This window comes from Sapajus apella, unplaced genomic scaffold, assembly GCF_009761245.1.
Source record: "Sapajus apella isolate SASKATOON/1434 unplaced genomic scaffold, GSC_monkey_1.0 scaffold147, whole genome shotgun sequence".
In the NCBI taxonomy this organism is placed as follows: domain Eukaryota; kingdom Metazoa; phylum Chordata; class Mammalia; order Primates; family Cebidae; genus Sapajus; species Sapajus apella.
The window spans coordinates 499,661-513,035 of NW_022437087.1; the positions used below are offsets into that span (position 1 = coordinate 499,661).

Genomic DNA, 13,375 nt, shown 5'->3' on the forward strand with positions numbered 1-13,375 from the left:
AAAAAAAAAAAAAAAAGCCAACCTTTAGCATTGAATTTTTCTCCTTTACCCTCCTCCAAAGGATCTAATAAGAATATACAATGCTTTCCTCTTAAGTGACACCAAGTCAATCCTAAAAGGAATTTGGGGCAATGTAGACATGTTCTGAGCCCCAATCCTCTCACAGAGAGAACAATGGAAGACCTTTATAATGTTACTTAGTAAACCCTTGTCTAGCTGCCAGGTGCTCAGAAGAAACAGCCCACAGCCGACTCAAACATCATTAATGTCATCAGTGCAGTAGGGCAGCCGCCTCTGTCCTTAAAGGAGGGTCTCAGAGACAAGAGTCTCACTCTACTGTCAAACTGAAAATTAAGGCACAGAATCACAGTGAAGACACCCTGAGATGGTGACATAGTCAAATTCAGAAGTTGTCTCTGTAGTCTCTGGAAACTGACTTCCATCTCAACAGCATGAACAAGAAAGCCCTGAGTGCTATTTCATAAGCCGAGTGAGTGTTTAGTGAGAGAAACGAAGTCTGTCGGACTAGAAGCTTAATTCTCTCTCTTATGTGGGTGATTTGGTAGAGAATCAAGGGTAAGACAGACCCTTTCTTGGGATGGATTCCCTAGTGTTTTCAGCCTCAATGCTTTAAAAACATTTCTCCTATATTTAGGGAACATGTAGAGTCTCTCCCACGTGGGTTCTCTGATGTGCAATAAAATGTGACCTACTGTTGAACTGCCTCCCACATTAACTACATTCATAGGGGTTTTTTTTGAGACAGTCTCTCGCTCTGTCACCAGGCTGTAGTGGAGTGGCGCAATTTCGGCTCACTCCAACCTCTGACTCCCTGATTCAAGGGATTCTCCTGCCTCAGCTCCCAAGTAGCTGGGATTATGGGCATGCACACCCAGCTAATTTTTGTATTTTTAGTAAAGATGGCATTTCACCATGTTGGCCAGGATAGTCTCGATCTCCTGACCTCGTGATCTGCCCACCCCAGCCTCCCAAAGTGCTGGGATTACAGGTGTGAGCCACAGTGCCTGGCTAGGGGTTTTCTCCTGTATAATTCACTGGTGTATGAGACTTGAGGCTCTAATTAAAGCTTTTCCCATATTGCCTGCATTTATAGGGTCTCCCTCCACAGTGAATTCGCTGGTGGGTAATGAGGTTTGAGCAGTCACTGAAACCTTTCCCACATTCCCGACATTCACAGGGTTTCTCTCCTGTGTGGATTCTTTGATGGCTGGTGAGGGTGGAGCTCCTACTGAACTTTCTCCCACACTCTGGGCACTGGAAGGGTTTCTCACCAGCGTGTGTTCACCAGAGTGCACTGAGGCACGAACTACTGATGAAACTTTTTCCACACTCACTACACTTACAAGGTTTCTCTCCTGTATGGATTCTCTGGTGCGTAATGAGCCTTGAGCTCTGGGTGAAGCTCTTCCAGCACACTCCACATTTGTAGGGCTTCTCTCCCATACGGATTACTCCTTTGAGAGTATAGGACAGTGTACTTATCTATTTTCATAATAATTATAATGACGGTCATAATGAAAACTAACATTTGCCAAGTGCTAGTACTGTGTGAGGATCCTCTAACAGCCCAGGGAGGTAGAAACCCTCACAATGTCCACTGTCCAGATGAGAAAATGGATGCTAAGGGTGTTTAAAGAGGTTGCCCAACAACAACAAGCCTTTTAAGTGGCAGACCGTTGTATATAATCTACGCAGGGTTGACCTCTATGGGGCACTAACTCCTACATTTCTCTCCTCTGTTCCTATAATGTTGTAACTAAAGGCAGGAAGGGAGACTCAGAGCAGAGCAACAACTCAGGGTGGTCTTTGTGAGCCATCCTGGACTACTGGTTCAGTCGAGGGTTGAGTCAAGCAATATTTGAGGACAGGATATAAACAGTATTCCCTTAATTGTCACCAATTTTTCCCGATGAGGCCATTCCAGACTCAAATTAGTCATAGCCAAGCCAAGACAATAATCATGTCTCCGGATTCTTAGCCTGAATGCTATCCACAAGACTGCATCGCTCCCACTGCTCTGAGGTCCACTGTGGGAGAGTGTTGCCATTGGGAGTCCACCGCAAGACCTGGAGACCAAGGCTCCAGGGTTCCTCGAGACCCCTCCACTAGTTAATTACCATCCCGCCACATCTTCTAGTGCTGTGCTTTGGTTCCCTTTGGAATCCCTTCGGTTCCGAAGAAGGCCTCCTGCCACCTCTAAGGCATCAAAGGTGTTCGCAACTGCCCAGGGACTCATCAGGCCATCCACCTCATCATGGAAGGCACAGGTGCCTGGCGTGTAGGTGCTCCTGGCTTTGCAGTAGTTGGTCTGGAGGTTTTTAAACCAAGATCAACACTGCTCCAGGGTCCACAGGAAGCCATGCTCTTGCAGCTGCTCAGCCACAATCCAGCACAATTGGCAGTTTCAACAGCAGGTGCAGGGTTTTTCATGGATCCAGGACTCTCTGAGAACTCCCAGAAAAATCTTGGTTTCCTTGCATCCCCAGTGCACTCCTGCCACCTTCTCATCCTCCAGGCCCTGCCACTGCAACTCATCCCAGGTCTTGGCTTTTCTCAAGATCAGCACCTGGCCACACTCCACTCCCATCCCAGCCACTGAGCAGCCTCTCACACTCTCCTTTTCTCCAGAGTGTGAAGATCCCAGCTCTGTGGGTTTTCCTCCTGCTCTATGTGGTGAGCCTCTGGATTGGAAAAGCTGTTTGCAGGCAGACAAAATGGAGAGTAATGGTTTGGTAAATCTAATCCCAACCATTATACGTGCCAGGAAGAGGAGACTAATTTTTTTTTTTTTTTAATTCTGGGGATTCTTGGGAAAGCTCAGTGAAAACAATTAGGAAAAAAAAAAAAATTCAGGCCCAAATGCATAACTACATATCCATGTTCATCATCTTAAATAAAAGTCAGACACGAGGAGGGATCCAATGTGGCCGAATAGGAATAGCTCTGGATTGCAGCACCCAGTGAGAAAACAGAGGGTGAGTGGTCACTGCATTTCCAAACGAATTTTTACTGCCCACAGACCAGGAGATTCCTGGGCGGAAATGCACCATGAGTCTCCAGCATGGCTGTTTCAGCCGGCACAGCGGGTCTCCACACAAAAACTCACACAAATCCAGGCGCCTTTTCAACTGGCGACTGGAACACCTAGGATACAGAGTTTCTCATTCAACTGAAAAAAAGGGGACCGAAACAGGGAGCCAGGCCAGGAGATTCCCAGGCGAAAAAAGCACCGGGCGCCATTTCAATTGGTGACTGGAACGCCTGGGAGACAGAGTCGCCCATTCAACTTAAAAAAAGGGGACTGAAACAGGGAGCCAGGTGATCTGGCCTGGCCAGACCCACCCCGACAAAGACCAGCAATCAGAAACACTCCGGATTGAGAAAACTCTTCACTGCAAGCACAGCTGAACCCAGGATGGCCCAGCTCTGCGGAGAAAGGGCATCCACCACTACCGAGGCAGCCCGCCACTACCGAGGCAGTTCTAACTATACCCCTATAAACAAAACTGCAAGGAAGTTCACCCAGCAGCTGGACAGAACCCACAGCAGCTCAGCAATGCCTCTGCTGGCAGACTGTGACTAGGCTACCTCCTCACTGGGCAGGGCATCCCTGAAAGATGGCAACAGCACAACAGAAACTTATAAATAAAGCCCTCCCTTCCCAGGACAAAAAACCTGGGGGAAAAAAGGCGGTTATGATTGAATATCAACTCAATGAAATAAAACAAGAAGGCAAGATTAGAGAAAAAAAGAGTAAAAAGAAACGAATAAAGCCCCCAAGAAATATGGGAGTATGTGAAAAGACCTAATCTACGTTTGATAGGTGTACTGGAATGTGACAGACAGAATGAATCCAAGCTGGGAAACACTCTTCAGGTTATTATCCAGGAAAACTTCCCCAACCTAGCAAGCCAGGCCAATATTCAAGTCCAGGAAATACAGAGAACACCACAAAGATACTCCTCAAGAAGAACAACCCCAAGGCACATAATCGTCAGATTCACCAGGGTTGAAATGAAGCAGAAAATGCTAAGGGCAGCCAAAGAGAAAGGTGGTCGGGTTACCCACAAAGGGAAGCCCATCAGACTCACAGTGGATCTCTCAGCAGAAACTATACAAGCCAGAAGAGAGTGGGGACCAATATTCAACATCCTTAAAGAAAAGAACTTTCAACCTAGAATTTCATATCCAGCCAAACTAAGTTTCATGAGTGAAGGAAAAAGAAAATCCTTTATGAGCAAGCAAGTACTCAGAGATTTCATCACCACCAGGCCTGCTTTACAAGAGCTCCTGAAAGAAGCTCTAAACATAGAAAGGAACAACCAGTACCAGCCACTCCAAAAATGTACCAAATGGTAAAGAGCATCGACACAAAGAAGAAAATGCATCAACTGACAGGCAAAACAACCAGCTAGCATCAAAATGGCAGGATCAAACTCACACATAACAATACTAACCCTAAATGCAAATGGGCTAAATGCCCGAATCAAAAGACATAGACCAGCAAATTGGATAAAAAGTCAAAACCCATCGGTGTGCTGTATCCAGGAAACCCATCTCACATGCAAGGATACACAAAGGCTCAAAGTAAAAGGATGGAGGAAGATTTACCAAGAAAATGGAGAGCAAAAAAAAACAGGAGTTGCAATCCTAGTCTCTGATAAAATAGACTTTAAACCAACAAAGATCAAAAGACACAAAGAAGGACATTACATAACGGTAAAAGGATCAATGCAACAAGAAGAGCTAACGATCCTAAATATATATGCACCCAATACAGGAGCACCCAGATACATAAAGGAAGTTCTTAACGACTTACAAAGAGACTCAGACTCCTACACAATAACAGTGGGAGGCTTTAACACTCCACTGTCAATATTAGACAGATCAACGAGACAGAAAATTAACAAGGATATCCAGGACTTGAACTCAGACCTGGATCAAACAAACCTAATAGACATTTACAGAACTCCCCACCCCAAATCCACAGAATATACATTCTTCTCAGCACAACACCAACTCTAAAACTGACCACATAATTGGAAGTAACTCACTCCTCAGCAAATGCAAAAGAACAGAAATCATTAACAGTCTCTCAGACCACAGTGCAATCAAGTTAGAACTCAGAATTCAGAATCTAACTCAGAACCGCACAGCTTCGTGGAAACTGAACAACTAGGTCTTGAATGTTAACTGGATAAACAATAAAATGAAGGCAGAAATAAAGATGTTCTTCAAAACCAACGAGAATGAAGACACAACATACCAGAATCTCTGGGACACATTTAAAGCAGTGTCTAGAAGAAAATATATAGCAATAAATGACCACATGAGAAGAAAAGATCTAAAATCGACACCCTATCGTCAAAATTGAAAGAGCTAGAGTAGCAAGATCAAAAAAACTCAAAACCTAGCAGAAGACAAGAAATAGATTAGAGTGAAACTGAAGGAGATAGAGACACAAAAAACCCTTCAAAAAAATCAATAAATCCAGGAGCTGGTTTTTTGAAAAGATCAACAAAATAGACCACTAGCCAGATTAATAAAGAGAGAATAATCAAATAGATGCAATAAAAGACAATAAAGGGGATATCACCACAGATTCCACAGAAATACAAACCACCATCAGAGATTACTACAAACAACTCTATGCACATAAACCAGTAAACTTGGAAGAAATGGATAAATTCCTGGACACTTACATCCTCCCAAGGCTAAACCAGGAAGAAGTCGAAACCCTGAATAGACCAATAACAAGGGCTGAAGTTGAGGCAGCAATTAATGGCCTAGCAACCAAAAAAAGCCCAGGTCCAGATGGGTTCACAGCCGAATTTTACCAGACATACAAAGAGGAGATGGTACCACTCCTTCTGAAACTATTCCAAACAATCCAAAAAGAAGGAATCCTTCCCAAATCATTTTATGAGACCAACATCATCCTAATACCAAAACCCAGCAGAGACTCAACAAGAAAAGTAAAGTTCAGGCCAATATCCATGATGAACATAGATGCAAAAATCGTCAACAAAATACTGGCAAACCATTGCAACAGCACATCAAAAAGCTTATCCATCACGATCAAGTAGGCTTCATCTCGGGGATGCAAGGCTGGTTCAACATACACAAGTCTATAAACATAATTCACCACATAAACAGAACCAAAGACAAAAACCACATGGTTATCTCAATAGATGCAGAGAAGGCCTACGAAAAATTCAACAGCTCTTTATGCTAAAAAATCTCAATAAACTAGGTATTGACGGAACATATCTCAAAATAATAAAAGCTATTTATGACAAATCCACAGCCAATATCACACTGAATGGGCAAAAACTGGAAGCATTCCCTTTGAAAACTGGCACTAGACAAGGATGCCCCCTCACCACACCTATTCAATATGATATTGGAAGTTCTAGCCAGAGCAATCAGACAAGAAAAAGAAATAAAGGGTATTCAAATAGGAAAGGAGGAAGTCAAATTGTCTCTATTTGCAGACATGATTGTATATTTAGAAGACCCCATCATCTCAGCCAAAAATCTCCTGAAACTGATAAGCAACTTCAGCAAAGTCTCAAGATACAAAATCAATGTGCAAAAATCACAAGCATTCCTATACACCAATAACAGACTTAAAGAGAGGCAAATCAAGAACGAACTGCCATTCACAATTGCTACAAAGAGAATAAAATACCTAGGAAATACAACTAACCAAGAATGTAAAGGACCTCTTCAAGGAGAACTACAAACCACTGCTCAACGAAATAAGAGAGGACACAAACAGATGGAGAAACGTTCCATGCTCATGGTTAGGAAGAATCAGTATCGTGAAAATGGCCATACTGCCCAAAGTAATTTATAGATTCAATGCTATCCCCACCAAGCTACCAATGACCTTCACAGAACTGGAAAAAACCACCTTAAACTTCATATAGAACCAAAAGAGAACCTGCATAGCCAAGTCAATTCTAAGCAAAAAGAACAAAGCTGGAGGCATTATGCTACCTGACTTCAAACTATACTGCAAGGCTACGGGAACCATAACAGCATGGTACCGGTACCAAAACAGAGATATAGACCAATGGAATACAACAGAGGCCTCAGAGGCAACGCCACACATCTACAACCAACCGATCTTTGACAAACCTGACAAAAACAAGCAATGGGGAAAGGATTCCCTGTTTAATAAATGGTGTTGGGAAAACTGACTAGACATGTGCAGGAAGCAGAAACTGGACCCCTTCCTGACACCTTACACTAAAATTAACTCCAGATGGATTAAAGACTTAAACATAAGACCTAACACTATAAAAACTCTAGAAGAAAATCTAGGCAAAACCATTCAGGGCCGGGCGCGGTGGCTCAAGCCTGTAATCCCAGCACTGTGGGAGGCCGAGGCGGGTGGATCACGAGGTCAAGAGATCAAGACCATCCTGGTCAACATTGTGAAACGCCGTCTCTACTAAAAATACAAAAAATTAGCTGGGCATGGTGGCGCGTGCCTGTAATCCCAGCAACTCAGGAGGCTGAGGCAGGAGAATTGCTTGAACCTGGGAGGCGGAGGTTGCAGTGAGCCGAGATCGCGCCATTGCACTCCAGCCTGGGTAGCAAGAGCGAAACTCCATCTCAAAAAAAAAAAACCATTCAGGACATAGGCCTAGGCAAGGACTTCATGACTAAAACACCAAAACCATTGTCAACAAAAGCCAAAATAGACAAATGAGATCTAATTAAACTCCAGAGCTTCTGCACAGCAAAAGAAACAATCATTAAAGTGAATGGGGAATCAACAGAATGGGAAATAATTTTTGCAGTCTACCCATCTGACAAAGGGCTAATATCCAGAATCTACAAAGAACTAAAACAGACTTACAAGAAAAAAACAAGCCCATTCTGTGAACACTTTACAAAAGACAACATATATGAGGCCACCAAACATATGAAAAAATGGTCATCATCACTGGTCATTTGAGAAATGCAAATCAAAACAACACTGAGATACCATCTCACACCAGTTAGAATGGCAATCATTAAAAAATCTGGAGACAACAGATGCTGGAGAGGATGTGGAGAAATAGGAACACTTTTACACTGTTGGTGGGGGTGTCAATTAGTTCAACCATTGTGGAAGACAGTGTGGCGATTCCTCAAGGACCTAGAAATAGAAATTCCATTTGACCCAGCAATCCTATTACTGGGTAATATCCAAAGGATTATAAATCGTTCTATTATAAGGACACATGCACATGAATGTTCATTGCAACACTGTTTACAACAGCAGAGACTTGGAACCAACCCAAATGCCCATTGAGGATAGACTGGAAATGTGGCACAAATACACCATGGAATACTATGCAGCCATAAAAAACTATGAGTTTGTGTCCTTTGTAGGGACATGGATGAACCTGGAAACCATCACTCTCAGCAAACTGACACAAGAACAGAAAATCAAACACTGCATGTTCTCACTCATAGGCGGGTGTTGAACAATGAGAACACATGGACACAGGGAGGGGAGCATCACACACTGAGGTCTGTGGAGGGGACCTAGGGGAGGGACAGCTAGGGGTGGGGAGTTGGGGAGGGGTAACATGGGGAGAAATGCCAGATACAGGTGATGGGGAAGAAGGCAGCAAACCACATTGCCATGTATGTACCTATGCAACAATCCTGCATGTTCTTTACATACACCCCAAAACCTAAAAACGCAATTTTTATACACACACACACACACACACACACACACACACACACACACACGTTAGATACATACCTAAAATGACCATCTCCTTTAAATGAGCTTTCCTTTCTGGGTCAAGAAACTCATCCTTGGTGAAACTGACTATGGTACTAGATTTCTTTCTTTTGAGCAAGATTTAAGGTAGAAATAGATTTGAAACATTCAACCCAGGGAGAAGGGGTGGGAATGGGGGGTGAGGGATAAAAGACTACACACTGGGCCAAGCGCAGTGGCTAATGCCTGTAATCCCAGCACTTTGGGAGGCCAAGACAGACAGATTACTTGATGTCAGGAGTTCAAGACCAGCCTGGCCAACATAGTGAAACCCTGTCTCTACTAAAAAAATAGAAAAATTAGCTGGGCATGGCGGCACATGCCTGTCATACCAGCTACTCAGAAGGCTAAGGCAGGAGAATCACTTGAACCTGGGAGGCAGAGGCTGCAGTGAGCCAAGATCACACCACTGCACTCCAGCCTGAGAAACAGTGAGATTCGGTCTAAAAAAAAAAGGCAACACATTGGATAGAGATTTGAGGGATAAAAAAGACTACCCTTGGGTGATAGGTGTGCCAAAATCTCAGAAATCACCACTAAAGAACTTTTCCATGCAACCAAATACCACTTGTTCCCCAAAAACTATTGAAATAAAAGTTCAAAAAAATAAGGACAAACAGGGAAAAAGAGAAAAAAAATTCAACCTGAAAAAGGTCTGGAGTAGTGAATACTACAGAAACTCCACAGCTAACTTTGACTATGAGAAAAAAAAAAAAAGTCATTCTTACCCAGCATGACCTCATTTTCAGAATTCTGCCAAGTTATTTCTAGGTGGTTCTTCTGTCCAGAATCTGGCTCCCTCCATGCCTCCGAGGAGACATACACAGCCAAGTCGCCAAGTGTCGCTAGCTCCTGAGGAAACACAACACCCCTCTCAGAACACATGGCCTCAGAACAAAATGCCTATGCCCAAGTCAGGGCAAGTGACAGAACAGACTTAGAAGAAATGAAACAGTGATGATTTTGGCTTTAAATGCAATAAAAGGGGCAGGAGGAGAGAGAAAAGAAACAAGCTGACATTTATTGAACACCTATGTCCTGGGCCAGAAGCTTCTCAGACTTGCCCAGAGTCACACAGCGAGTCCAGGGCATGTCTGGGATTTCAACTCAGGGCTGTTGGACTCTGAAGCTTTTGGTTTTGTTTTTTTATGTCCACTACACAATACTGCACGCCATGTGAGCAAGATCCCAATATGGAATGAAGTAACCAGTATCTTTAATGCAAACAAGCAGATCAGCAGAGTCTGATGATTTCAGGGTCAAAGAAAAGAGTAATTTTAATGCAATCCCTCATTATCACAGCCATGGCACTGGCCTTATATGGGCAGGAATTTCATCATTGCAGGCTGATGAAATTTTGGAGGCTAAATTGTAAAGTTTCTGGGCCTCCCTGCTGGGTAAAATTCTTTGAAATTTCTGAGGGCAAGAGAGTTGGTTGCAGAATCCCCATTCAAGCAGTAAAGGGTGACCTGAGAGGAGTGTGAGCTAGGGGAGGGACAGCACTAAGAAAAATATCTAATGTAGATGACAGGCTGACGGGTGCAGCAAACCACCATGGCACGTGTATACCTATGCAACAAACCCGCACGTTCTGCATATGTACCCCAGAACTTCAAGTATACTATATATACACACAAAATATTTGAAAAAAAGAAATATAATAAGTAAAAACAAACGACTTAATAGTTTTCCCAAAAGGAGAAACTTGAGCTGTGCCTCAAGAATTATATTTTTATTAAAAAAAAAAAAAAAAAAAGGCGGGGGGGGGTGCCAGGCATGGTGGCTCATGCCTGTAATCCCAGCATTTTGGGAGGCCGAGGCCGGAGGATCACAAGGTTGGGAGTTCAAGACCAGCCTGACCAACATGGTGAAACCCCATCTCTAAAAAAGAAAAAAAAAATTTATTAAAAAAAAAAATTAAATTAAATTAGAAAAAGGTGATCTGAATAAGAGAAAAGGCAGACTCACCTGGGAGCTGCTCACTATCCGCTGGCCACCCTGTTCTTCTCTGCAGGAATTCCAAGAGCCCGAGGATCAGGCAGGGCTGGGAGGAAAAAGGAGGCATTAGAGTGCATGGCACTCAGCTCCTCTCAGGAACTAGCTCAAGTGGGTCCAGACACAGAACAGCCTTTCCTCCTCTCCTATCTGCTTTGTCCTATCAAAGGAAGGTTGGTGAAAAACCAAAATGAAACATTTAGAAGATGAAAGTTTTGGGTTTTCCCCTCCATATCCATCTAGGTACTGACTATCAGGGTTTTTTTATTGTTTTTCATGTTTTGGGGTTTCTTTTTTTTTTTTTTTTTGAGACAGGGCCTTGCTCTGTCACCCAGGCTAGAGTGTAGTGGCACAATCTCAGCTTACTATTGCCTCAACCTCCTGGACTCAGGTGGATCCTCCTATCTCAGCCTTCTGAGTAGCTGCAACTACAGGTGGCTGCCACCATGCCGAGCTCATTTTTTGTGTATTTTTAATAGACACAGAGTTTCACCATGTTGCCCTCACTCTTCTCCAACTCCTGGGCTCAAGTGATCCACCCACCTCAGCCTCCAAAGTACTAGAATTACAGGGGTGAACCACTGCACCTGGCCTTGTTTTTCCAGTTTTGATAACACACCTGAATCATCTGAATTGGTCTGGGGATGCTTAGCTGTTTTAAGGATTACTGAACCTTAACCCTACTAGTGTCCTTCCCACCATCCAGACCTCAAATCTGTCTCCAACTGTAACCTATTGGGATCAATAATCTCTGACTCACATAAGGAAAGGTACCGCAGGCTCCCCTATGCTGTTTTACAAAACATGCCAACAGAGGTCCTTCTTCCCTTTGTAGGTATCCATTTAGGATCTCAGAGATTCATGCGGTCAGCCTCAGCTCAACATGCCAGTCTTCCAAGTAGAAGGGAGCTGTACCTTCTACCCAACTTCCTACATTCAGAGAGTACTTCTATGCCCTCCCCACACAAGTGTACTTCCTTCCTCCCCTCACTGCCACTTCTTACCGCTCTTGTGGACAGGCTGGAGTTCTACTTTGGGGCTGTGGTTCAACCGTTTCTCTGGTTCTGGCTGTGAGTTTTTCGCCATTGCCTGGAACAAACACATAGATACTGTCTGTGCTTTTTTTGGATGGATATTTAGAGATCTCAGTACTGACCCTGCGGGCTCCTTCCCCTTTGAGAGCACACCCTGCCCCTATTTAAGGACTGGAAGTAGTCAAAAATTCTGCAGGGACTAAAACCTTAAACATCCCAAAACATAAAAAAGCAGAGGAAGAAGCCAATCTTATACAAAAGCCTGCAACAGCAGTTAAGAGGGTGGACATGTGAAGACTTTATGGAGAAAAGGCTATGGACCACTGCATCCTGGCCACTCAGCTCTCCTGGGGCTGCTCCTACCGGCCTTGCCAACCCTTAGGCAAAGAAGCATAGGAGAATTCAGGTGTTTCACAATAAGCTCAATAATGTCGAGGAAGACCATTGAAAGCAGCTTGCCTCTGGCTGGCTGCTGCAGAATGAGATCTCCAGAAAGAGATCCCTGTCATACATGCTCCTCCTTGATCAGAGTGAAGCTCAAGCCATCTTAAGCAATTTTCTTATTTAATGGCAGGGACCGACACTGAGAGCAGCCAATGTTGTACATTCTCTGAAGAGTCAGCCTGGGCTGGCCACGATGATTGGCCTGGTGCGATGGCTCACACCTGTGATCCCAGCACTTTGGAAGGCCAAGGCAGGCGGATCACTTGAGGCTGGGAGTTCGAGACCAGCCTGACCAACATGGAGAAACCCCATCTCTACTAAAAATACAAAATTAGCCAGGCCTTGTGGCGCACACCTGTAATCCCAGCTACTCGAGAGGCTGAGGCAGGAAAATCTCTTGAACCTGGGAGGCGCAGGTTGTAGTGACCTCAGATTGTGGCATTGCATTGTAGCCTGGGCAACAAGAACGAAATTCAGTCTCAAAAAAAAAAAAAAAAAAAAAAAAGTCAGCCATACCAGGAAGGAAAGTTGCAGCTACCACAACCATGAAATAAGCAAACTCCAGTTTAACACAGAGTAAAGTACTACACATCGCCCACACTGCTGGCAACCCAAGGCAGCTCTGTCTCTCATATTCCTCTATTTTAACTGTTCAGAACTAAGTTTTTAGATCTCACCTGCAGCCCTGCCTTCCAAGTTCTTTCTGCAAGTCTTCCACCAGGGCCACTGCCACCTCTCCACTCTCAGGATGCTGCTGTCTCACCCAGATCTGGATCTCCCGGGGAAGGACAGTGGCGGGGAAGGACAGTCAGGAACTGTTCTAGGACCAGCTCTTTTGTACACTTCTCTAGCCTTAGCCACTGACAATGGAGCTTCTTGGTAATGGAAATGCCAAAAGCTCTGACAGGATGTCTCTGGTCCAGAGTCATTCCCTTGAAGGGAAATTTCCTGCTCCCAGTTTCACTATTTGGAGATCTTGTACTGAAGGAGTCTGGATTTGTTGGTCCACAGCTACAGCCATTGTTCAGGTCAGAGAAGAACCGTGCAACTGCACTCTAAAGCTCCAGCCTCTTCTATCACCCCACTGGGA

At 44.1% G+C, this 13,375-nt stretch overlaps 1 long non-coding RNA gene across 5 annotated transcripts in view; it reads right to left on the bottom strand.

Moving 5' to 3' along the window:
- The window catches only part of LOC116540975, a 24,015-nt gene extending 10,857 nt beyond the window's left edge, over positions 1 to 13,158 (bottom strand). For 2 of the 5 annotated variants that reach the window (XR_004264665.1, XR_004264663.1), the window contains exons 1-4: positions 12,963 to 13,158; positions 11,812 to 11,896; positions 10,781 to 10,856; positions 9,541 to 9,664 (exon numbers count right to left, since the gene is read on the bottom strand). This is a non-coding gene — a long non-coding RNA (uncharacterized LOC116540975). Of the gene's footprint in view, positions 1 to 998; positions 2,464 to 9,540; positions 9,665 to 10,656; positions 10,694 to 10,780; positions 10,857 to 11,811; positions 11,897 to 12,962 lie in introns of those variants that run through there. The other 3 variants (XR_004264664.1, XR_004264667.1, XR_004264666.1) reach the window with 3 other exon arrangements.
- Between the last annotated feature and the right edge of the window lie 217 nt (positions 13,159 to 13,375).